Consider the following 24,972-nt stretch of genomic DNA (forward strand, 5'->3'; position numbering starts at 1 on the left):
AGTCGGGTGAGTGCTTGAGGAAAAGCGTTTAGGAGAGACAAGGATGGCGAAGGGTGCAGATGGGACAGCCACCTTCCTCGTCACATCTTAGCCTTCAGTAGCGCTTGTTCATGCTTCCATTCTACTATACAGTTCTGATATTAATGAAAATGAAATGAGTGACAAAGATTGCTGTGACCTTTATAAAAAGCAGTTTTGACAGCATGGAAACATAAACATTGGGGGGAGGATGAAGGAAGCTGGACTTTAAATTAAGGACAAGTTCTCTTTTACCTACCGTGTTTTAGTCTGGGAGTGAGGGGGCGCTATGAGCATATTAGCCTAGGGTGGACTGAACCCTACAAAAGTGAGGGGGCAATACAAGCGTATTAGCATAGTGTGGGCTGAACCCCACGAAGGAGAGAGAGCGCTACGACTGTATTAGCATAGGGTGGGCTGAGCCCTACGAAGGAGATAGCGATATGAGCGTATTAGCCTAGGGTGGACTGAACCCTAAGAAAGTGAGGGGGCAATATGAGCGTATTAGCATAGTGTGGGCTGAACCCTATGAAGGAGAGAGAGCGCTACCAGTGTATTAGCATAGGGTGGACTGAACCCTACGAAGGAGAGAGAGCGCTATGAGCGTATTAGCATAGTGTGGGCTGAACCCTATGAAGGAGAGAGAGCGCTACCAGTGTATTAGCATAGGGTGGACTGAACCCTATGAAAGTGAGGGGGCAATATGAGCGTATTAGCATAGTGTGGGCTGAACCCTATGAAGGAGAGAGAGCACTACCAGTGTATTAGCATAGGGTGGGCTGAGCCCTACGAAGGAGAGAGAGCGCTACGAGCGTATTAGCATAGGGTGGGCTGAGCCCTAGGAAGGTGAGGCGGTGTTACAAGCATAATAGCCTAGAGCAGGCTAAACACTACAAGGGTGAGGGGGCTCCACGAGTCTATTAGTCTTTGGAGGGCTGTACGCTTAATCAGGCTCAGTCTGAAGTACTCCATAGAGTGCAGCTGACATGTGAACAAGCATGAACGTTTGGAATTAATGGTCCTACAGATATCTACTACTGTACACTTTACAATGATGTTAAAGATTGTAAAGCATATCATATTTCCTATTCAAGATCAGTAATAGCAATTGTTACCTACTGTATAAGCACATTAGAGATGAGATTTTGGATTTTATAGAAAAATTGCCAGTTCACACAGTTATTCAATCATATCCACGAAAAGAAAGGTGATATAATACAATTTACACATAGTTTGAGCATTACATGTGCTACTAAAGAATTATATAATGCTTGGAATAGCACAGATAAGAAGACAGACATTAAATAAAATTCTATTGTTTTAAAGTAAAAAAAAAATCTTTTATAATCTTCACATTGGCACACGGTAGCCTCCCTTTATTAATACTTGCAAAATCTAAGATAATATACATATATACATATACATATATATATATATATATATATATATATATATATATTATGTAACAAAAGGAGGCATTTAGCTGGCAATATGCAGAGAAAGCAGGGAAGTAGAGTAAAACATTTGTGCAGTAATGCACCTAGATTGAATATAAAGACCTATGTATGAAAAGAAATAGTTTAAGTTTGGTTTAACTTACATGACTTGAAATCCTTCCTCTCAGCAAACAGACAGGGTGTGTCTGAATTACAGAGCCAGTGATGGGTGTTTCCTTTTAAAGAGGAGGTGGGTGTGTCACCTGCCCATCAAGCTAAGGCTGGAGGAGGACTATCAGGTATAAAAGCTTGTGTATATAATTTGTGCACTGAGACCAATGCTGGGTGAGCTGGCTGGTCCTGAGAGAGAGCTGGACTATGTATAGCTAGTGTTTAGGGTCTCCATGATTGCTGTACAAGTATATGGTGTCAAACATTTACCATCCTGACAATAAATCACCATAAAAAGGAAGTTGTTGTTCGTGTGTGCTTCTGCAGTAGCGGGCTCTTGCCACAAGTGGTGTCAGGAGTGGGATACTCCGGGAAGCAAGTTTCCGCTACCCAACCCGCGCAGACCTCAACATGGAGGAAGTACTGAGAACCCTCGTGAATGTGGCTGCTGCGCAGCAACAGCAGCAAGCTCAGATGCTACGAGATGCCGAGGCACAGGTGGAAAACACAAGGCTCTTAAGAGAAGAGTTAAGCCAGGTGAGACATGACAGAAATGAACCACTTGGTCCTGTTCTCCAGAAAATTTCGCCAGGTTATGACATAGAAGCATATCTGGTGTCCTTTGAGAGACTTGCAAAAAGGGCAAAATGGCCTCTTAAAGATTGGGCTGAGAGGCTGGCGCCATATCTGACTGGTGAAGCTCAGCTAGCGTATATGGATGTAGATGAGGAACGGGCCTCTGATTATTTGTGCCTAAAGTCTGAGATATTGGCTCGCATTGGAGTTTCCGGGCCAGGCCGAGCCCAGCGCTATCACCAATGGCGCTATGATAAAGAAAAACCGGTCAGAGCGCAAGTGGATGAGCTTTCTAAAATTTTAAAGAAATGGCTGCAGCCTGAGGAGAATTCGCCTTCTCGGATTATTGAAGTTCTGGCGATAGATCACTGCATCTGGGGGCTGAACCAAGATTTGCAAAGGTGGGTGCTGCAATCAGACCCAAACTTATGAAGAGCTTGCCACCGTGGTAGAAAGGTTTTGTGCGCTACAGCAAATGACTAAAAAACCTGCATCTGTGCCAAAGCCGCTGCCACGCCAAAAGCCAGGTTTGACAATCCTTGCTACAGGGCCCAATGGCAAAACTGCTATGGACAGAGGGCCAGGCGCAAAGCCGTCTAATCCGAAGTGTTTTGAATGTGGTGAGCTAGGCCACTTTAAGGCAGAGTGTCCTAAACTACCGGAACCCATGGACTGTTCCGTGGCACATATTGGGCCTGCTTTTCCAAGCTGTTTTACCATGAGTCCCACATCAGGAAGTCCTTGTTTGTTCCGGGTGACTGTGCTAATCAACCAAAACCTTGTTCTGGCCTTGGTTGACTCGGGGAGTGAACTCTCATTGGTTTCCAGCTCTGCCTTACCCGAAACCATAACTTCTCGCTTGCCCAAGGTGAAGGTTCTTTGCGTACATGGCACGACAGAGGAGTATGAAAGAACAATACTACCAGTCACACTCAAACACAAAACAGTTATGGTGGTAGCTGCCATAGCACCTAAACTCCCATATCCACTCATTTTGGGGCGAGATTTCCCACTGTTTAATGATGTCCTCGGTGAGCGGATCTGGCCGGACATGCCAGCAACTGATGCAACGATCGGAAGCCCGGTCTTAAAAGAACCGCCTAAGAATCCACAACATCTGGACATCGATCTTTGGGAACCGCCAAACTGGAATGCCATCCTGGGAGTCACAGCAGGAGTTCCACAAAAGCATCCACCTGCGGGGAAACATGGACAGTCCAAACTAGCATTGGTCGGTGATGTCGCAGATGAGCCCACCCCGCCTGTCAGTGAGGATACGGACTGGTCCGCAAGACCAATTTTGTTTCCTCTGCAGGACTTTGCTCGAGACCAACTTAATGATGCCACTTTGGAACATGCCTTTAAAAGTGTGACTGAGGTAAATGGGGTAGCGAAAGCCGCCCAGCCTGCAGAAGGTATACCATATTTTATTGTTAAAAATAATTTCCTGTATAGAGTTGCTACTGTACAGGGGGATAAAGTAGAACAATTAATGGTTCCTCAGGTTCATTATTATTATTATCTTTTATTTGTTAGGCACCACAAGGTTTCCGCAGTGCCGCACATAGTACAAACAGTAGACTATACAGGGTATAACAGTACAGAACAATAAACAAAAAGTACCAATACTTCAGAAACTCCAGGCAGGCAGATGCAATAGACACGGAGCAGAAGAACGGGTAAGGAGACAGGAGGGAAGAGGGCCCTGCTCATACGAGCTTACATCCTAAGGGAGGGTAAAACAGACCAGGCACAAGAGGAGTCCATGTAACCCTAGTGTTAAAAGCAGCACATACACATGTCTGTGGGGGACACCTAGGGGAGGATAAAACACGGGAACGAGTTCTGCTTAGGTTTTACTGGCCCGGTGTACACATGGCAGTGAAAAAGTATTGCCGGTCCTGTCCCATTTGTCAGAGAACCTGTCCCAAACCCATGTACAGGGCACCTCTCATTCCAATACCAGTAGTACAAGTTCCCTTTGAACGGATAGCTATGGACCTTGTGGGGCCACTGGAAAAATCTGCACGGGGGCACCAATATATACTAGTGGTGCTTGACTATGCAACCAGGTATCCAGAGGCAATTCCCCTACGAATAATAAAGTCCAGCACCATAGCTAAGGAACTTGTATTGATGTTTTCACGCTTGGGAATACCCAAAGAAATTCTCACAGATCAGGGTACTCCATTCATGTCTAAACTGATGAAGGACATGTGCCAGTTGCTAGGGGTTACGGCGCTTCCCACCTCTGTATACCATCCACAAACAGATGGCTTGGTGGAACGCTTTAACCGCACATTAAAGCACATGCTCAGGAAAGCAGTGGCTCAAGAAAAAAAAGATTGGGACACTCTTATTCCCTATTTGATGTTTGCCATCCGTGAGGTACCTCAAGCTTCAACAGGGTTTAGTCCCTTTGAGTTATTGTTTGGGAGACAGCCCAGGGGTATCTTGGATATGTTAAAAGAAGGGTGGGAGCAGCAAGGTCCCAGGAAGCCAAATCTGGTACAATTTGTATCACAAATGTATGAGAGGCTAGGAAAGATAGGGCCCATTGTGCAGCAACATGTAAAAGAGGCTCAGGAACGACAGAGGAAAAGTTATGATAAAAGTGCTGTTGTTCGATCTTTCAAGCCTGGGGACAAGGTCCTAGTCCTGGTTCCCACCCAGGAAAGCAAACTTTTCGCCCATTGGCAGGATCCATATGAAGTTCTAGAGGCTGTCGGTCCTGTCAATTACAGAGTCCACCAGTTAGGTAGGAGAAGGGAGGAGCAAATATATCATGTTAACCTCCTTAAACCTTGGTATGATGAGGAAACCTCTCCTCAGGTAGTGAGTACTGCCATTGAAAAGTCTGAAGTGCCCATAGAGCCAGCTTTGTCCATTCAGCAGAGACAACAGACTGAAGAAATGATTCGTCGGAACAGGGATGTCTTCTCTTCCATTCCTGGGCGCACTACCTTAATCGAACACGACATTGTCACTGCGCCAGGAGTCATTGTAAAGCAGAAGCCGTATCGTATTCCAGAAGCCAGACGGGTGGACGTGAGAAAGGAGGTCGAGAAGATGCTCCAGTTAGATGTGATTGAAGAGTCCACTAGTGAGTGGAATAGTCCCATTGTGCTTGTCCCAAAACCCAATGGGACAATTAGGTTCTGCAATGACTTTAGGCGCCTAAACATTATGTCGCAGTTTGATTCCTATCCAATGCCACGTGTGGATGAACTAGTGGGAAATCTTGCTGGTAGCAATTATTTGACAACCCTTGATCTAACAAAGGGTTATTGGCAAGTTCCCCTGACTCCCACGGCCAAGTCAAAGACTGCATTTTCCACCCCTGATAGTCTCTATCAATATAAAGTCCTACCCTTTGGATTGCATGGGGCACCTGCCACCTTCCAAACGGCCATGAATAAATTGCTATGACCTCACACAGCTTATGCAGCCGCTTACCTGGATGATATAGTGATTTATACCCCAGACTGGGGATCCCATTTAGCCAAAGTTGAGGCGGTCTTAGCTTCATTAAGGTCAGCAGGGTTAACAGCTAACACAGAGAAATGTGCCATAGCCATGAGAGAAGCCAAATATTTGGGGTACGTTGTTGGTCGAGGGCATGTCAAACCCCAGCTAGACAAAGTAGAGGCAGTCAAAAATTGGGCAAGACCAGAGAAAAAGTCACAGTTAAGAACCTTTTTAGGCTTAGTAGGTTACTACAGGCGGTTTGTAAGCCACTTCGCCACTAGAGCTGCTCCACTAACGGACATGTTAAAAAAAAATTGTCCAGATAGATTAACCTGGTCTGACTCTGCAGAAACCGCCTGGTCTGATCTTCGGTTAGCTCTTTGTTCCTCCCCAGTTCTACAAGCACCGGATTTTACCCGGAGGTTCTTCCTCCAAACTGATGCTTCTGGTGTTGGCTTAGGTGCAGTCCTGTCACAGGAGAAGAATGGAGTAGAAAATCCTGTCCTGTACCTAAGTCGTAAGTTGCTTCCCAGGGAACAAAAATATGCCACTGTGGAGAAAGAATGTCTCGCCATAAAATGGGCTACAGAAGCTCTGCGCTATTATCTCCTAGGCCGAGAGTTCACCTTAATAACAGACCATGCACCATTGAGATGGATGCAGAACAACTGGGAGGTAAATGCCAAGGTAACCCGCTGGTTCTTGGCACTGCAACCTTTCAAGTTCTCAGTAGAACATAGACCCGGGATTCTACACAAAAATGCAGATGCGTTGTCACGAAAATATGCGCTCCTCGCGAAGTCCGCGTCCCCCTACTTGGAGATGCTAGGGGGAGGGATATGTAACAAAAGGAGGCATTTAGCTGGCAATATGCAGAGAAAGCAGGGAAGTAGAGTAAAACATTTGTGCAGTAATGCACCTAGATTGAATGTAAAGACCTATGTATGAAAAGCAATAGTTTAAGTTTGGTTTAACTTACATGACTTGAAATCCTTCTTCTCAGCAAACAGACAGGGTGTGTCTGAATTACAGAGACAGTGATGGGCGTTTCCTTTTAAAGAGGAGGTAGGTGTGTCATCTGTCCATCAAGCTAAGGCTGGGGGAGGACTATCAGGTATAAAAGCTTGTTTATATCATTTGTGCACTGAGACCAATGCTGGGTGAGCTGGCTGGTCCTGAGAGAGAGCTGGACTATGTATAGCTAGTGTTTAGGGTCTCCATGATTGCTGTACAAGTATACGGTGTCAAACATTTACTATCCTGACAATAAAGCACCATAAAAAGAAAGTTGTTGTTCGCTTGTGCTTCTGCAGTAGCAGGCTCTTGCCACAATATATATGTGTGCATGTAAATATTAATGTATATATATATATATATATATATATATATATATATATATATATATATACCAGTTAACCGTGCATGATACTCATGCATTCTAGTCAAATCAAGCTACTTAAGGTGTTAAAAAGGTTCTTGTCATGCATTTGGGCCATAGCCCAGGCCTCCTCAGGGGAAGAGCGTTACTTCCTGGCGTAAGGGCCCTTTTTTAACGTGGTTTTGTCCACATGTCACCACCTCATCATTCTTCTCCATCAGCTCATCCTTCATTTTCATCGCCACATCTATCCAGATGTCTATCCAGACACAGGGATCTCTCTCAGCGGTCCTGAGTATCACACTCCTCTCACTCTGTCACCCCCGGCAACCACCAACCACTCCCCACTGTCACCCCCGGCAACCACCAACCACTCCCAACTGTCACTTCTCCTTCAAGAAATATATATATATTTTTTTAAATCTTTATAAACACTTTTAACAATTAACAAATTAAATTAACAAATTAAAAACATCTTAGTATACCAAATTTCAGCCCTTTCTGAATTTTTTTTCCACACACACTAAGAATTTAGTAGGTCAGTGTATAACTCCGCCCAGCAGGTGGCGCTGCAGCTTGGTTTTATTTTTTACACACACACACACACACACACACACACACACACACACACACACACACACACACACACACACACACAGACAGACTAACACACGCCACTAAGCATTTATATTATAGATACACATGTGTCTCAAATAGTGGTTTATTTATGCATTTTCACCAATTTGTATTTTTCTAGCTGATGAAGAACTGATGACTCCTCATCAGAGGCGACCCCACAATAAAGGACATCCCCCTACTTCAAGTTATTTTACTACAATTAAAAAAAGAGGAAAAAAGTAAAAGAAAAAACATTAAAAAAAGTTACAAGTTTCAAGTGATTTATAAAACTAAAATAAAACTATTTTTTTATTAGTTGGAAAAACTTGTGTGTGTGATTAATGTTTAATTAATGTAATTAATTATTGTGTATTAAGTTTTTTTAGGTAAAAAATTGGGTGCCACCAACCCAGAGCCGTAACTTAGAATTCTAGTGCCCTGGGCGAGAAAGACAAATGCCGCCCCCTAGCCCTCAATTTTAACCAAATTAACCTAAAATATTCCTAGATTGCGCCCCCTTCAGCGTTGCGCCCTGGGCGGTTGACCCTGTCGCACAGCCCTAGTTACGGCCCTGCACCAACCCCATCCCATAGCTGTACCCTGATCCGTGCTGATAGACTCTTCCCACACCCCTGGGAAGTGGATGTGGAGGTAATAGTGATTTAAATACAGTAAAAATAAATTTTGCCTCTGGTGCACTAGAGGTTCAAAAATGGCCTGGGTGCCATTAAGTGTCTGGCCATACCCATGGCTACCAGAGCATGCCTGCACTTTGGGATTCACAAGTGTCAGCATACTCTGCCACCCAGAGCCTGCTGGTGATTATAGTTCAACAAAGTAAAATAGAAAAAATAATCATGTAAAACACAAGGTAGATGGATTTACATTTAAATTAAAAACACCATACACAACTTTCATTTCCCATCTTTATTGCACATCTACATGAAGAGTATTTTACCTAACATCCCTGTATTCTTTACTAAATAACAAACAATGAAAAACTAGCTCCTAAGAACTCCACTGCAATGATTCTATTCCTACAGGCTTCCCATTCAAATGCATAGCGTACACTACCGTACGTAGACCCAAGAAGTACCTAATGGACACATGACTTACGAAGACATGCAAAGTGGCACGGTACACCATAATTAATGTAACGTAAATGCTGTTAGTACCAAAGTCAAGCAACATATATATTGATCCGTTCCTTGTTGACTTCGGGAGTATGTGGGAGAGGCGCTTTACGTTTGTGTTACGCTGACCGCAGGTTGCACTCAGTATGCATGCCTTAATGACTCATTGAGTTCCACTTTTCCTTAACCAATCTACACTGAATGTATACATATGTGACATTTATTGTTTACATTCAGCTATTGGGTGTGGTCGGGGTAAGACTGGGAACACTTAAGGTCAAATCTCAGCCAGCAATATTGTCCAGCTAAATGCAGAATATTTAAAAAAATAGTTTTTAAAATTTCACTTATCTCTACAATGGAAGACTGATTAGGTTTTGTATCACCCCATACTGGTCAGAAAGTTTAGGTTTAGAGCTTATTGGCTAACAGTTTATTTAGAGAGAAAGATGTAATATTTCATGTCTTATCCAGGGTTGGGTGGGTTTCCCAGGCGTCTGTAGTATCATCTCTTAGACTAATTACTTACTGGCATAATAAGCACTTGCAGACAGGGACAGTCAGTGGAGGACACTCTTTTGATCCCAATGCATTCACTAACAGTAAACACAAGTAAACATAGCAGGCACCCTCCAAAAACACAGGTGCGCTGCAAAAACTAAAAACTGCAAGTGTAAGGTGGTATGGGGTTATTGTAATATATTGATTCCATCCCATACCCATTTACATGCATTTACTAAAGTTAGAAGACACTAGTAAAAATTATTTTTGATGCCAGTGTATAAAGAAATGTAAAATACTAAAATTGCTTACGTATCTGTTACAATATAGTCATAATATTGAGAATAAACTTGTATTATTAACATTTTGAGAGTTCCCAGATTTAAATGCATAATGTAAAGTCAAAGAATTTTTCAATATGTTAAAAGCTTGTTAGTAAAATTCAATTGTGTGCTCATCTTGTTTCTTACATATGGAAACTGATTCATTAACAATCAAGATGGGCAAATCGATTTGTGCGATTCTAAAATTTAATTATTTCAGAGATTTGCCTCCATTTAGAACCACTGTGTGCAGTATTGGTGAAATGACAATGCCTTGTATTTCTCGTGTTTTATGCCAAAGTGCAGGGATTCGTGGAGCAAGATAGTGGCATTTGATCAGGCCAATAGGAGTTGGGAAGAATTAGGGTGTAGCAGCTGCTCCATTTTGAAGAACCATTGTGAGTGGAGGACTCGGCTCAAGATACCAATATGTCCACACCGTGTTGATTACTCCTGAAGAAGGTTACTGCAGGCAAGGCATTTGGTGAAACACTAGTCAGAGTGATAACAGTAAGGATCCTGATACCTGGGGCCCAAGGCTGTAAGGTGACCTTGACTTTTTGAACGCTACAAAATTAGGGATTGATTGATTCATCTACTAACGCAACGTGAATGCAACTTGCATATAAAAAACGTGCATGCATGCCTGTATTCAAATACAAGTGAAACTCAAGAAACGTTTCCATTTCAATCTGGTTATAAGAATGCTTTGGCTATACGTTATCTGCTATATGTTAAAAGACAGAACACACTGTAGGATACGCACATGCATATGTAAGAAACTAGGGTAGAAAAACCACACTAGGTAGAATAGTATAAGCACTGAGTATAATAACCACTTATTGACCCGAAAAAAAGGCTCTAATCGGGGGGTGCACCCAACACTGTAACAATTAAATATGGAAAGGAGAGGAGGGATGGAAAGACAGTGTAAATTGAGGCACTCCGTGAGTGCTTATTAAAATTTAACTTTTATTGAGTTTGATTAAAATGGAAAGTAGATGAGCTAAATAATTAAAAGGAAAATCAGTGATCAGTGATTTAAAATGCAAAAAAAGAGAGAAAAAATGTTTTTTTTGCAAGGTCTCACCTATGTCCTCATAGATATTCAATAGTAGGCTGAAATAGCGCTAATTATTATATCTATTAAACACAATATATGTCCATAACAATCGGACAGCAATGTAACTCTGTTGCCTATACTTAGAAAGGCACTGTCAGCTAGTAGTAATATTGAGATGTTTTAAGTTGGATTAACGATCTAATATATGAGAAGTCGCTAAATAATCCAAGTCGGCAGTGCCCCTTAGAATAATATACAGAATAATACAGCAGGATTGATAAAAAAAAAAACCTCCCAAGGTATGATAACCGGTATTGTGTCCCAGAGAGGCTTCCAATAGGAGCTATATAAAAATCCCACTAGTTACTCAGAAACAGCATCAAGTTATAACAAGCTTTTGCAGAGGCATCAGAGATTGCAAATGCCGTGTCCAAGAATCGCGGGATTATGTGAAGTTTCCCTACCTACACAGAACTGGGGAGCGATTCTTGGAAGTGGTAATAGAAATGAGGATTGGTGAGACAAAACGCTGACGCGCGTTTCGCTCCGTGGCTTTTTCAAGATGAAATGATTTAAAGAGTTGACAGCTCTTAAATAGTCGTTCAGGTAGGTGTGGGTTAAACGGACAGAACCAATCATAAGGATTTTCCGTGATGGGTGTATATTGTCCTGCTTAGCTCCCCCTGTGGGTTTGATTGACAGTCGAATTAGCCAATCACGCCCAGTGTTAATACAGAACAAGTCACTCTATTGGTGTGAGTGAGATATAATGAATTATCGATGTAGAAACTGAACTTCCTAATTATTCTCCGTAATGTACTCATTCTGATTAATGTAATTAAAACGGCGAGGGCTAATCTTAAGATTAATATATATTCCTTCTTATACCTTGTCTCCCCTCGTGGATTTGGTTGATAATCAAATTAGCTTTGTCACTTACAAAATTAGTCCAATACAGATCGCAGAGTGTAAGTAATAAATCATCAATATGGGGACTGGACTTCATAGTGGTACTCTTTAATGTTATGAACCATCTATAATGATTTAATGAATATACTGACCAAAAAGACTAGTTATTAAAGTTATTAATTGTACATACATATGTAAATCTAATAGTAATCTTATATTTTAATGGCGAGTATTACATCCCTATTATATGATAAATTATACTGGCATATAAAACAGTCTACAGCCATTTATAACACAAGAGCATCTAACTGGTAGTTAATGTATATAGTAATAGATAAACAAACTGTGTTTTTTTGAGTACCATAATTAGATAACTCTGTTATATGTACTATTTAAGTTAATGTATAATTTATTCACAAGTTCCATATGCCAATGGACAAGAAAATAGGGGCATCTATCCCTTATAAGAGATGCTCCTTTAGAGTTCTGTAAGATAAACTAACTCATGTATTACTTATAAGCAGTACATTGATGTATCCAATTCTGAATGTCCGTAAGAAATACAAACCAATAGGACCATGACATGATGTCATATAGAGAACATAACATAGCTACTAGGAATAGATGTAACTAACGATAGTCTAATTTGCTATTTATTGAACGAGGGGAGAAGGAAAAGGTTGTCATCCTATATGTAAGTTAATATATATTGATATTTATTGAGTAGAAATTAGGTTAAGTCCGTTTTAACCACACCTACCTGAATGACTATTTAAGAGCTGTCAACTCTTTAAATTATTTAGTCTTGAAAAAGCCATGGAGCGAAACGCGTCTCACCTATCCTCATTTCTATTACCACTTTCAAGAATCGCTCCCCAGTTCTGTATAGGTAGGGAAACTTCACATTATCCCGTGATTCTTGGACACGGCATTTGCAATCTCTGATGCCTCTGCAAAAGCTTATTATAGCCTCATGCTGTTTCTGAGTATCTAGTGGGATTTTTATATAGCTCCTATTGGAAACCTCTCTGGGACACAATACCGGTTATCATACCTTGGGAGGCTTTTTGTTTTATCAATCCCGCTGTATTACTCTGTATATTATTCTAAGGGGCACTGCAGACTTGGATTATTTAGCGACTTCTCATATATTAGATCGTTAATCCAACTTAAAACATCTCAATATTACTACTAGCTGACAGTGCCTTTCTAAGTATAGGCAACAGAGTTACATTGCTGTCCGATTGTTATGGACATATATTGTGTTCAATAGATATAATAATTAGCGCTATTTCAGCCTACTATTGAATATTTATGAGGACATAGGTGAGACCTTGCAAAAAAAACATTTTTTCTCTCTTTTTTTGCATTTTAAACCACTGATCACTGATTTTCCTTTTAATTATTTCGCTCATCTACTTCCCATTTTAATCAAACTCAATAAAAGTTAAATTTTAATAAGCACTCACGGAGTGCCTCAATTTACACTGTCTTTCCATCCCTCCTCTCCTTTGCACATGCATATGTGCAATATAAAGTCCCATCCGAATGCATGCAAAGAAAAATATTCTCTAAAATAAATTTACAACTCTTAATACTATGATCATTAATAAAAAAATATTAAAAGTGTGTAACGAGCCGCTGCGGTACTCACAGCCGCCGCGGCTCGCTTACTGTGCCCTCTGGCGTCCCGGTCGTCACCTTGACGACCGGGACGTAATTTCCGGTTCCTGCCCTGGCCGTTACGCTTCTGCTGTAGCGCTGCATCTCGGCGGTGCTAGTAGCCGGGCGCATGCGCGCAAAGTAATACAGCCTGTGTGTCACTCACCGGAGTGTGAGTGCCTCCACTCTGGTACGTGGTTCTCCATCTTTCCCGCTCACACCTGTGTGGAACCGCGGCCGTCCGCCATCCTGTCGCACTGGGCATGCGCAGGTCCCTTTAACAACTACACCTGACCACTAATGTGATTGATGGATCAATCACCCCTCCTTACTTAAGGCACCTGCAGCCTTAGGTAGTGGCCTGATCTTGAAGTCTCACTCCCAGTGAACTTCTATAGGTGTGTGCAATTTCCAAGCTGCTTCCAGCTCTACTCCTGTGTGCAGTTTCCAAACTGCTTCCAGCTCTACTCCTGTGTGCAGTTTCCAAACTACTTCCAGCTCTACTCCTGTGTGCAGTTTCCAAACTGCTTCCAGCTCTACTCCTGTGTGCAGTTTCCAAACTGCTTCCGGCTCTACTCCTGTGTGCAGTTTCCAAACTGCTTCCAGCTCTACTCCTGCGTGCAGTTTCCAAACTGCTTTCAGCTCTACTCGTGTGTACAGTTTCCAAACTGCTTCCAGTTCTACTCGTGCTTCAGCTTCCACGCTGCTCCCTGCTCAACTCAGCGGCGGTTCCCATACCGCTACAACGCTTCACTTCTCAGCTGATTCCGGATCTACACAACTGGGTATGCTCTACTGACTATTGACTATTGCCTATTGCTCGCATACCAGTTGTATCCATTGTTGTTTGCTGCACAGGGTACAAGTACCCATATAGACTGTTTTACTGCATTGCTTCATTTAGGACAAGCTTTCACTCAAGCTACGATATCTCCTCACGCTACTACTTAGCGTTATTGTGCATATCTGCTGTGACCAGCTTCTCCTCACTGCAAGGCATCTACTCCATACAGACTATTCATTGTGCCTTCCATCTCTGCCTCACAAGACATTGCTCTACTCGCGCTGTTTCCATACAGCCACAGTTTGCCTTTCAACTTCACTCTCCTGCACCTGGACAAGTCCTCATTCCTTCTCACAGCAGTGGTACAACTTGCTGCACGCAGACCACTGACTTCCATGCTACCTACCCGCACCTGTACAAGTCCTCCTATCACAGCGGTGGTACAACTTGCCATACGCAGACCACTGACTCTCCTATTACCTACCTACACCTGGACCAGACTCCTCACCATAGCGGTGGTACAACTTGCTGAACTCAGACCACCGACTACCCTGCTACCTACCTGCACCAGTACTATTCTTCCCATCACTGCAGTGGTACAACTTGCTGTACGCAGACCACTGACTCCTCCTCTACCTACCATCACCTATCCACGTCCACTCCTCGTGTCTACATTATCTTCAGCCTCCAGTTTACTGCTCCTAGTCACTGACTTTCCTCTAACCATAGCTGCAAGTCGCTGACTTCCTCAGACTATCTCTACTCTCCTGCTGTTGTGTCACTCCAATCATTCACCTGCCTGCTTTGAGGTGCGTGCCATAACCCCGCCTCTCTAGTAGAGTCCATCTGGTGAACCTCGGGTAAGCAACTCCTAGTGCCCGTGACAGTAAGATCAGGCCATGACAGACCCAGGATTGGAACTAACAGTTAAGGAGATGCTGCAGCATCTGGTCACTCGGGTAGAACAACAGGATGTTTGGCAGCAACATCTGTTCCAGTGTTTCCAGACTCTGGCCACCCGAGCAGTTCCTCTACAAAATGTTTCAGCGACTGTTGAACCTCCAGCGCCTTCTCTTTCCCCAGTGCCATCCCAGGTCTACTGCTTCCACGCTACACCTGCCTACTCCCTCAAAATATGATGGAGATCCTAAGATGTGTAGAGGTTTTTTGAATCAGTGCTCTCTATATTTCGAGCTTCAACCTCACCATTTTGCCACTCACCGTGCCAAGATTGCCTACCTCATTTCTCTGTTTTCTGGACAGGCTCTTGCGTGGGCCTCCCCTCTGTGGGAGAGAAATGACCCCCTATTGGAGGATAGTGCACTCTTCATTTACACATTCCGCAAAATTTTCGATGAACCAGGCTGCGTTGTCTCTGTGGCTTCCAGCATTCTCCGCCTACGCCAAGGATCACACTCTGTGGCCCAGTACATTATTCAGGTGCCTCTGAACTACAGTGGAACACCGAGGCCCTGATAGCTGCCTTCTGGCAGGGTCTGACGGATAAGATCAAAGACACACTGACCACACAAGAGTTACCCTCCTCCTTGGACGATCTAATTTCCCTATGTCATAGGGTAGACATGAGATTCCGTGAGAGGGAGTCTGAAAGAACAAGCACCTCTAAGGGGTTCACTCGCCCATCACCTCAAGTTCGTCATCTTCCCCCTCCAGTGGAACCCATGGAGGTAGGACGTTCTAAGTTAACATCTAGAGAGAGGGATCGACGAATACAAAATAGACTCTGCATCTATTGTGCTGACCCTACTCACAGCCTGAACTCATGTCCTAAGAAGTCGGGAAATGCCAGGCCCTAACCAGTTCTGGAGAGGTAAGGTTAGGGTCCCTGGACTCCTCTCCATCTTCTATGGATTCCAAAGTGTGTGCATTTGATGTTACCATCTTCTCAGCCACCAAATCTTTTATCTCTCAAGCACTTCTGGATTCCGGCGCTGCCGGCAACTTTATCTCCAGTGCTCTTGTTAACCAGTGGTCCCTACCAGTGGCCCCGTTAAAAACCGCCATAGCGGTCACCGCTATAGACGGCTCTCGCATCATTAATGGACTTATCACCCACTGTACGACTCCTTTGACCCTTCAAATTGGAGCCTTACACAGAGAGAAAATCTCTTTGCTGGTCCTTCCTGCTACTACTAGTCCCATCGTTCTTGGCCTTCCATGGCTTCAGCTTCATTCACCACAAGTTGATTGGAGTACTCCCCAAGTCACATCCTGGGGCCCGGATTGTCATCATAGATGCCTAACCCGAGTGGTACCACACAAAATCAACAGATCATCTGTAACACCTGGTCCTCCGGGTCTTCCTCCACAGTATGCCCCAATCGCTGACGTGTTCGATAAGGCACAATCTGAACGCCTGCCACCTCATCGGGCATGGGATTGTCCCATAGATTTACTACCTGGAAAAAACCCTCCTAGGGGCTGTGTATACCCTCTCTCGCTACCAGAGACACAGGCTATGTCAGAGTATATCAAGGACAACCTTCATCGCTGATTCATTCGACCTTCCAGCTCTCCCGCTGGAGCGGGCTTCTTTTTCGTGAAAAAGAAAGATGGGACCTTAAGACCCTGCATTGATTATCGGGGGCTCAATGCCATAACCGTAAAAAATCGGTACCCGATTCCTCTTATCACCGAACTCTTTGATCGTATAAAAGGTGCTCGGATTTTTACCAAACTTGATCTCCGTGGCGCTTACAACCTAATCCGGATCAAGTCAGGCGACGAATGGAAGACAGCATTCAACACCAGGGATGGGCATTACGAATACCTAGTTATGCCCTTTGGACTGTGTAATGCCCCAGCTGTCTTCCAAGGATTCGTGAACGAGATCTTCCGGGACCTATTATACGTGTGCATTGTAGTCTATCTGGACGACATTTTAATCTTCTCTCAAGATCTTGTCTCCCACCATCCACATGTGGCTGAAGTTCTCTCCAGACTGCGGAAGAACCTCCTATTCTGCAAATTAGAAAAATGCTCCTTCGAATTATCCCAAATTCCATTCTTGGGATACATCGTGTCCGGAGTAGGTCTGGAAATGGACCCAGACAAAGTTAATGCCGTTCTACTTTTTGCCCCAGCCAACTACCCTCAGGGCTATACAACGCTTCCTGGGGTTTGCGAATTATTACAGACGTTTTATCCTGAACTTCTCATCTATTGCTTCTCCTATTGTGGCCCTGACCAAGAAGGGTGCCAATACTAAACACTGGTCCTCTGAGGCCCTTCAAGCTTTCCAAAGCCATAAAGAAGCATTTTCTACCGCCCCTGTTCTTCGGCAGCCTGACGTAAACCTTCCCTTCTTTCTCGAGGTGGACGCCTCCAATGTCGGACTCGGAGCTATTCTCTCCCAAAGATCTGAGCAACAGAAATTCCATCCTTGTGCCTTCTACTCCCGGAGTCTTCTACCCGCGGAAAAGAACTACACCATCGGTGACAAAGAACTGTTGGCAATAAAAGTCGCATTGGAGGAGTGGAGATATCTACTGGAGGGGGCTCATTATCCGGTAACCATCTTCACCGACCACAAAAATCTCCTCTATTTACAAACAGCCCAATGTCTAAACCCTCGACAGGCGAGGTGGTCACTTTTCTTTTCTCGCTTCGAACTCATTATAACGTTCAAACCTGCTGCAAAGAACAGGAAAGCAGATGCTTTATCCCGGGCATTTGCTCCTCCTTCTGACATCTTGGATTCTTCCGATCATCCTATACTGGATCCCAAATGTGTGACTTTGGCCACTTCGTCCACCAATGTGCTACCGTTTGGAAGAACTCTTGTTCCGCCATCTCTACGCAAGAGAATATTGTCATGGTACCATTCTTCACGCTTCTCTGGACATACTGGTGAACGAAAGACTTTTGAGATCCTTTCCCGGAGTTATTGGTGGCCTTCTATCAGAAAGGATGTCAGAGAATTTGTGGCCGCTTGTGAGATCTGCTCTCAATTTAAGTCTTCCCGCAGAACACCAGCGGGATTGCTCCAACCACTACCTATCCCTACCAAACCTTGGACCCACATAAGTATGGACTTTTGTCACCGAACTTCCTCTTAGCAAGAGATGTAATACCATCTGGGTAGTGGTGGATAGATTCTCCAAGATGGTTCACTTCGTCCCTCTCACCGGATTACCATCTTCTTCTACCTTGGCTGACCATTTTATTAAAGAGATTTTTCGAATTCACGGCTGTCCGTCCGAGATTGTGTCCGATAGAGGAGTGCAGTTCGTCTCCAGATTCTGGCGAGCCCTTTGTAAGAACTTGGGTATCCGACTGTCTCTATCATCGTCTTACCATCCCCAATCAAACGGCCAGACCGAAAGGGTCAATCAAGATCTCGAGACCTTCATAAGAATCTTTTCCTCAGCCAATCAAGATAATTGGGTAGATTTACTCCTGTAGGCTGAGTTTGCCCACAATAACATGTACCACGAGTCTTCAACAAAAACTCCTTTTTTCGTGGTTTACGGGCACCATCCGTCTCTCCCAGAGTTTCCTGCCCTCCCTCCCACCCAAGTCCCTGCGGTGGAGAGACTTTGTCAAAACTTTAAAACCATCTGGACTCAAGTGAGATAATCCCTGAGGAAAGCATCAGCCAGATACAAATTCTTCGCAGATAAAAAGAGGCGAGCCATTCCACCACTCAAGCTTGGATACCGTGTATGGCTTTCTACAAAAAACATCCGGTTGAAGGTTCCGTCCATGAAGTTTGCGCCACGCTTCATCGGACCATACAAGATCACTCAAGTCATAAATCCAGTATGCTTCAAGCTACTATTACCAAAGAACCTCCGGACCTCCAATGTCTTCCATGTCTCTCTGCTTAAACCTCTTGTTATCAATCGTTTTTCTGCTCCTCCTTCTGTACCTAAACCAGTACAGATTCATCAAGAAGAGGAGTTTGAGATCTCTCAGATCCTGGATGCTAAAATTTTGCGAGGAACTCTCTGATTCCTCGTTCATTGGAAGGGCTTCGGTCCAGAAGAACGCTCCTGGATTCGCGCTGAGGACCTCAACGCTCCAGCCCTGCTTAAAAAATTCTACCAAAAATTTCCGGGCAAACCCGGTTCCAAGTTTTCTGTGCCCACCTTTAAAAGGGGGGGTACTGTCACTCACCGGAGTGTGAGTGCCTCCACTCTGGTACGTGGTTCTCCATCTTTCCCGCTCACACCTGTGTGGAACCGCGGCCGTCCGCCATCCTGTCGCACTGGGCATCCGCAGGTCCCTTTAACAACTACACCTGACCACTAATGTGAATGATGGATCAATCACCCCTCCCTACTTAAGGCACCTGCAGCCTTAGGTAGTGGCCTGATCTTGAAGTCTCACTCCCAGTGAACTTCTATAGGTGTGTGCAGTTTCCAAGCTGCTTCCAGCTCTACTCCTGTGTGCAGTTTCCAAACTGCTTCCAGCTCTACTCCTGTGTGCAGTTTCCAAGCTGCTTCCAGCTCTACTCCTGTGTGCAGTTTCCAAACTGCTTCCAGCTCTACTCCTGTGTGCAGTTTCCAAACTGCTTCCAGCTCTACTCCTGTGTGCAGTTTCCAAACTGCTTCCAGCTCTACTCGTGTGTACAGTTTCCAAACTGCTTCCAGCTCTACTCCTGTGTGTAGTTTCCAAGCTGCTTCCAGTTCTACTCCTGTGTGCAGTATCCAAACTGCTTCCAGCTCTACTCCTGTGTGCAGTTTCCAAACTGCTTCCAGCTCTACTCCTGTGTGCAGTTTCCAAGCTGCTTCCAGCTCTACTCCTGTGTGCAGTTTCCAAACTGCTTCCAGCTCTACTCCTGTGTGCAGTTTCCAAAGTGCTTCCAGCTCTTCTCGTGTGTACAGTTTCCAAACTGCTTCCAGCTCTACTCGTGCTTCAGCTTCCACGCTGCTCCCTGCTTAACTCAGCGGCGGTTCCCATACCGCTACAACGCTTCACTTCTCAGCTGATTCCGGATTTACACAACTGGGTATGCTCTACTGACTATTGCCTATTGCTCGCATACCAGTTGTATCCATTGTTGTTTGCTGCACAGGGTACAAGTACCCATATAGACTGTTTTACTGCATTGCTTCATTTAGGACAAGCTTTCACTCAAGCTACGATATCTCCTCACGCTACTACTTAGCGTTATTGTGCATATCTGCTGTGACCAGCTTCTCCTCACTGCAAGGCATCTACTCCATACAGACTATTCATTGTGCCTTCCATCTCTGCCTCACAAGACATTGCTCTACTCGTGCTGTTTCCATACAGCCACAGTTTGCCTTTCAACTTCACTCTCCTGCATCTGGACAAGTCCTCATTCCTTCTCACAGCAGTGGTACAACTTGCTGCACGCAGACCACTGACTTCCCTGTTACCTACCCGCACCTGTACAAGTCCTCCTATCACAGTGGTGGTACAATTTGCTATACGCAGACCACTGACTCTCCTATTACCTACCTACACCTGGACCAGACTCCTCACCATAGTGGTGGTACAACTTGCTGAACGCAGACCACCGACTACCCTGCTACCTACCTGCACCAGTACTATTCTTCCCATCACTGCAGTGGTACAACTTGCTGTACGCAGACCACTGACTCCTCCTCTACCTACCATCACCTATCCACGTCCACTCCTCGTGTCTACATTATCTTCAGCCTCCAGTTTACTGCTCCTAGTCGCTGACTTTCCTCTAACCATAGCTGCAAGTCGCTGACTTCCTCAGACTATCTCTACTCTCCTGTTGTGTCGCTCCAATCATTCACCTGCCTGCTTTGAGGTGCGTGCCATAACCCTGCCTCTCTAGCAGAGTCCATCTGGTGAAACTTGGGTAAGCAACTCCTAGTGCCCGTGACACTGTGGGCTGATTAATCTAATCATTCAAGGGGACTGTGTAGGATTCAGAGCTAGGCTCTGATTGGTGGCCTTTTGTACTTAAGGCAGTGAGGTCTGCAGCCTCACTGCCGGTTATAGCTTCTGTTTCCAGTCTGCTGACCTGCTCTGCTGCTTTCTCCTGTCCTTTGGATATTCTGTTGGATTGCCCGTGTATGACCCCTTGCCTGGATTTGGACCCTGCCTGTGTTTCTTGTGACCCCGACCTCTGGCGTGTTTACCGACCTCCCTGTTTGCTTGTGACCCTTGACCTCGGCCTGTTTATTGGATTTGCTGTCTGCTGTTGGCCCTTTACCCTTGCCTGGACTTCGCTTCGCTTACCTGGGTTCTCCCCAGCCGGTGCACACTGCACGACCCTCTGTCAGTCTGCAGCCAAGTCTGTCCCCACTAGGGGCTCCAGTGAACACCTGACTGGCGGAGCAGACTCCGGGTTGTGCTGTATCGGCAAGAGGGGTTCCTAACAAAGTGTATTTTTTTTTACATGAAATACATAAAATGTGATGTTGTTAAGGCATACTGTACATAAAATACAGTTTCTCTTTCTTGTAAATAAATTTTTAGCAAAGAATAAGTGTAGTCATCCCTATCAGTCTGCACTTACACCTGCCCTGTAGCTGGTGATACGAATTAGGCTGGGTACACACTGAAGAATTTTCCAACTAATGTGTTATCTCAAACGATTGTACCTACGACTGAAGCTCCGATCAGTCTGGCGATTCATTTATACACACTGACATGATTCACCTTCAGATCTGTGCTCTTCATCTGGTCCTTCATCTGGTCCTCTAGTCTACAGAGAATGACAGCACAATATTTATTCATTCATTACTGTCACATTTGCACACAGCTTAAAACCACCTTGTTATAGCTATCCACATGTCCTAACGAATTTTGTTAGCTTCTGAAACTAAACATTCTGTCTCAGAACAAACAAATTAATTATTCCTTCTACAGCACTTCTACATTTATTCACCGGGACATTCATCACTAGCATTGTCTGAAAAGAAAACGACTCTGTAAACTCTATGGAGATCGTGAGCATGAGTGCATACACACTGCATGATTGGTTGGTCAGAAAATATTAAACAGTACGAATACCAAATGAAATGATGATCGGCACTTTGGGACGACTTTAGATCGTCGTGTCACTATACACACTCACACGATATCTGACCAAATGGTCGGATGTCGGCTGATTGGAGGTTTTCCGTGCAATCATCGGGCCAGTGTGTACCTAGCCTAAAAAACATGTACCTAAGAGATGCATGAACTTGAATTGGCTGCACATGTGCATGCACTCGACCTTGGCACACCCTTTCTGTACATTATCTACATTAGTTCACCCCTCGTTCCGTACTTCATGTCGTAGGCAGTTGGAAGTGTAATTTGCTTGCGGACATGAACTGCATGCAATTGCATTCACTGGCGTTTGTCACGTTCTGGCACATGAGCAGAGGGACTTATGTCCAAAGATGAATAAGGCCCTTAAAGTGAGTTTGAGGCAAGTGGATTACTGAATAGTCCAATGATCCAGGGTATATGCTATTGCAGTACATTGCAGAAATAAAGCATGAGGTTTGTGCAATATATTATATATATAATGGGGTGTGTTTTATTTTGTATATTCTAATGCCAATTTAAGGCCATGTGTGGTCAATAGTGATAGGAGTTCTTCAGTGGATGATCAGTTACAATAAAGTATAAAGTGTGGGATGCCCATTGCTTGAGCACATTTATTATATAAGTGCACCAAAATAAAATGAAGCATCATCTAAAGACAGAACAAATGATCAGGAAAAATGATTAAACTAATGCATATTTGGCAACGGTTTAAAATCAATTCCAGGGACACATTGCTGCTGAGAGAGTGCATCTAAGCACATCATGCACTTTACTGATTCGGTGAACCTTCATGAACTACAATACCCATCATATCATCTATTAAGCTCTGCTACTGTATAATTTCTGGCATTTTAATGCCCGTGTTCAATGAATACTAAATGATAAATCCCAGAGAATACAAACCGAGAGTGAGAACTGAACTGAGTATTCATAATAACAGAATAACAGAGTTGTATTAGCCTGTTGGTCATAATTAAAAAACAGGGAGCTTTCCGCAGACAAGTCTTTAAAATCTGGGACTACCTCTGGACCACTAAATTGGCAACTATGCTAATGAGTTAAGCAGACTTGGGATAACTCTTATCAACAAGTCATTTTCATGTTTAATGCCCCTACAACAGCAAAAAATTGAATCATGTTCACAGTTTGCATTGATTTTTAGGAACTGTGTTTCTTAACTTGAAAACTAATTATGTTTTAAGATACTACAACTAGAACACTGCTAAAAAAGATACATTTTATTTGAATGCACCTTAGGCATTTCCAGCGCTAAATCTTAATGTTGTTGCTATAGTAATATCCCTGCAATTCTGATGCTGAATGTTTATTTATCATACGTCTATTACATTTCTCTGGGCACTGTGCCAAGACAAAGACTTATGTAGCATACACAGGAATATATTAAAAAATATTTGTATGCAAACAGTAATTTAAAGCATGAAATCCACAATTAGCTCAAATTTGTATGTGCTACTTTGAAATTGCTCCATGCGTTTATTTGCAAAGTAATTAAGAGTTGTAAGCAAGGTAATTAAATGTAAGGATATTATTCATGTATTGTGAACTACATCCTTCTTTAAAAAGGAGTCTGTAACCTACACACAATTGGGATGGCTATTTTGTATACTAAACTAATACTCATTAGTGTGTAGTGTGTCTATTCACTGAAAAACAGTATCCCATGAATATAAGTAAGGCAGTGTTGCTTCAGTGAAAATGGATAGCATATCTACATGGCTCAGCCCACCAGATAGATAGTTCCATTTTGCATGCGAGACAGGTCAACTTTAAATATGTCTTATCAAGTAACAGATCTCGCAGTAGGCTTCATCTAGGCAGCAAAAGCAGTAGAAGCATGCAATATATATATATATATATATATATATATATATATATATATATATATATATATATATGTATGTATAAAGAGAGATCCTCTCTCCCACCTTCCCTCTCTGCCTCTGACTTCTCCACCTTTTTCTCTTCCAAAATTGAGGCCATCAGACTGAACATTTCCTCCTCCAATCCCTCTCCCGCCACCACCATCGCTTCACCGCCCTCTATTAATCAGCTCTGGTGCTCCTTCACCCCTACATCTGGTGATGAAGTTCGCTCCCTTATTCTTTCCTCTCCACCCTCTACCTGTCCTCTTGATCCAATCCCCTCTCACCTCCTTGGCTCTCTTACTCCTACTGCTTGCTCTCACCTGGCTCACTTTTTCAACTTACCACTCTCCTCTGGCATAGTCCCCTCTTCATTCAAACACGCTCTCATCTCTCCTATCCTCAAGAAAGCCATCTTGACCCCACCTCCCTTGCGAATTATCGCCCTATCTCTCTTCTCCCCTATGCCTCCAAATTACTCTAGCATATTGTCTGCAGCCGCCTCACCAGACACCTCTCGGTCAACTCCCTCCTTGACCCCCTCCAATCTGGCTATTGCCCCCTCCACTCCACTGAAACTGCCTTGGCCAAAGTTACCAATGATCTCCTATCAGCCAAAGCCAAGGGTCACTTCTCCCTACTCATCCTCCTCGATCTCTCCGCGGCCTTTGACACTGTAGACCACCCCCTCCTGCTGCAAACTCTTCTCTCTCTCGGCCTTTCCGGTTCTGTCCATGCCTGGTTCACCTCATACCTTGCTAACCGCTCTTTCTCTGTATCCACGTCTGTTTCTTCCTCCACCCCCTCCCCTCTCCCTATTGGAGTCCCTCAAGGCTCTGTTTTGGGCCCTCTACTATTTTCGCTCTACACTTCCTCCCTTGGCGCTCTCATCTCCTCTTTCGGTCTTCAGTATCACCTCTATGCTGATGACATTCAACTCTACATATCTTCTCCTGATCTTTCCTCCTCCCTCCTCTCTCGTGTATCTGACTGCCTCTCAGCCATCACCTCCTGGATGTCCTCACGCTTTCTCAAAATTAAC

Source organism: Mixophyes fleayi, chromosome 4 (assembly GCF_038048845.1).
Source record: "Mixophyes fleayi isolate aMixFle1 chromosome 4, aMixFle1.hap1, whole genome shotgun sequence".
NCBI classification, from domain to species: Eukaryota; Metazoa; Chordata; class Amphibia; order Anura; family Limnodynastidae; genus Mixophyes; species Mixophyes fleayi.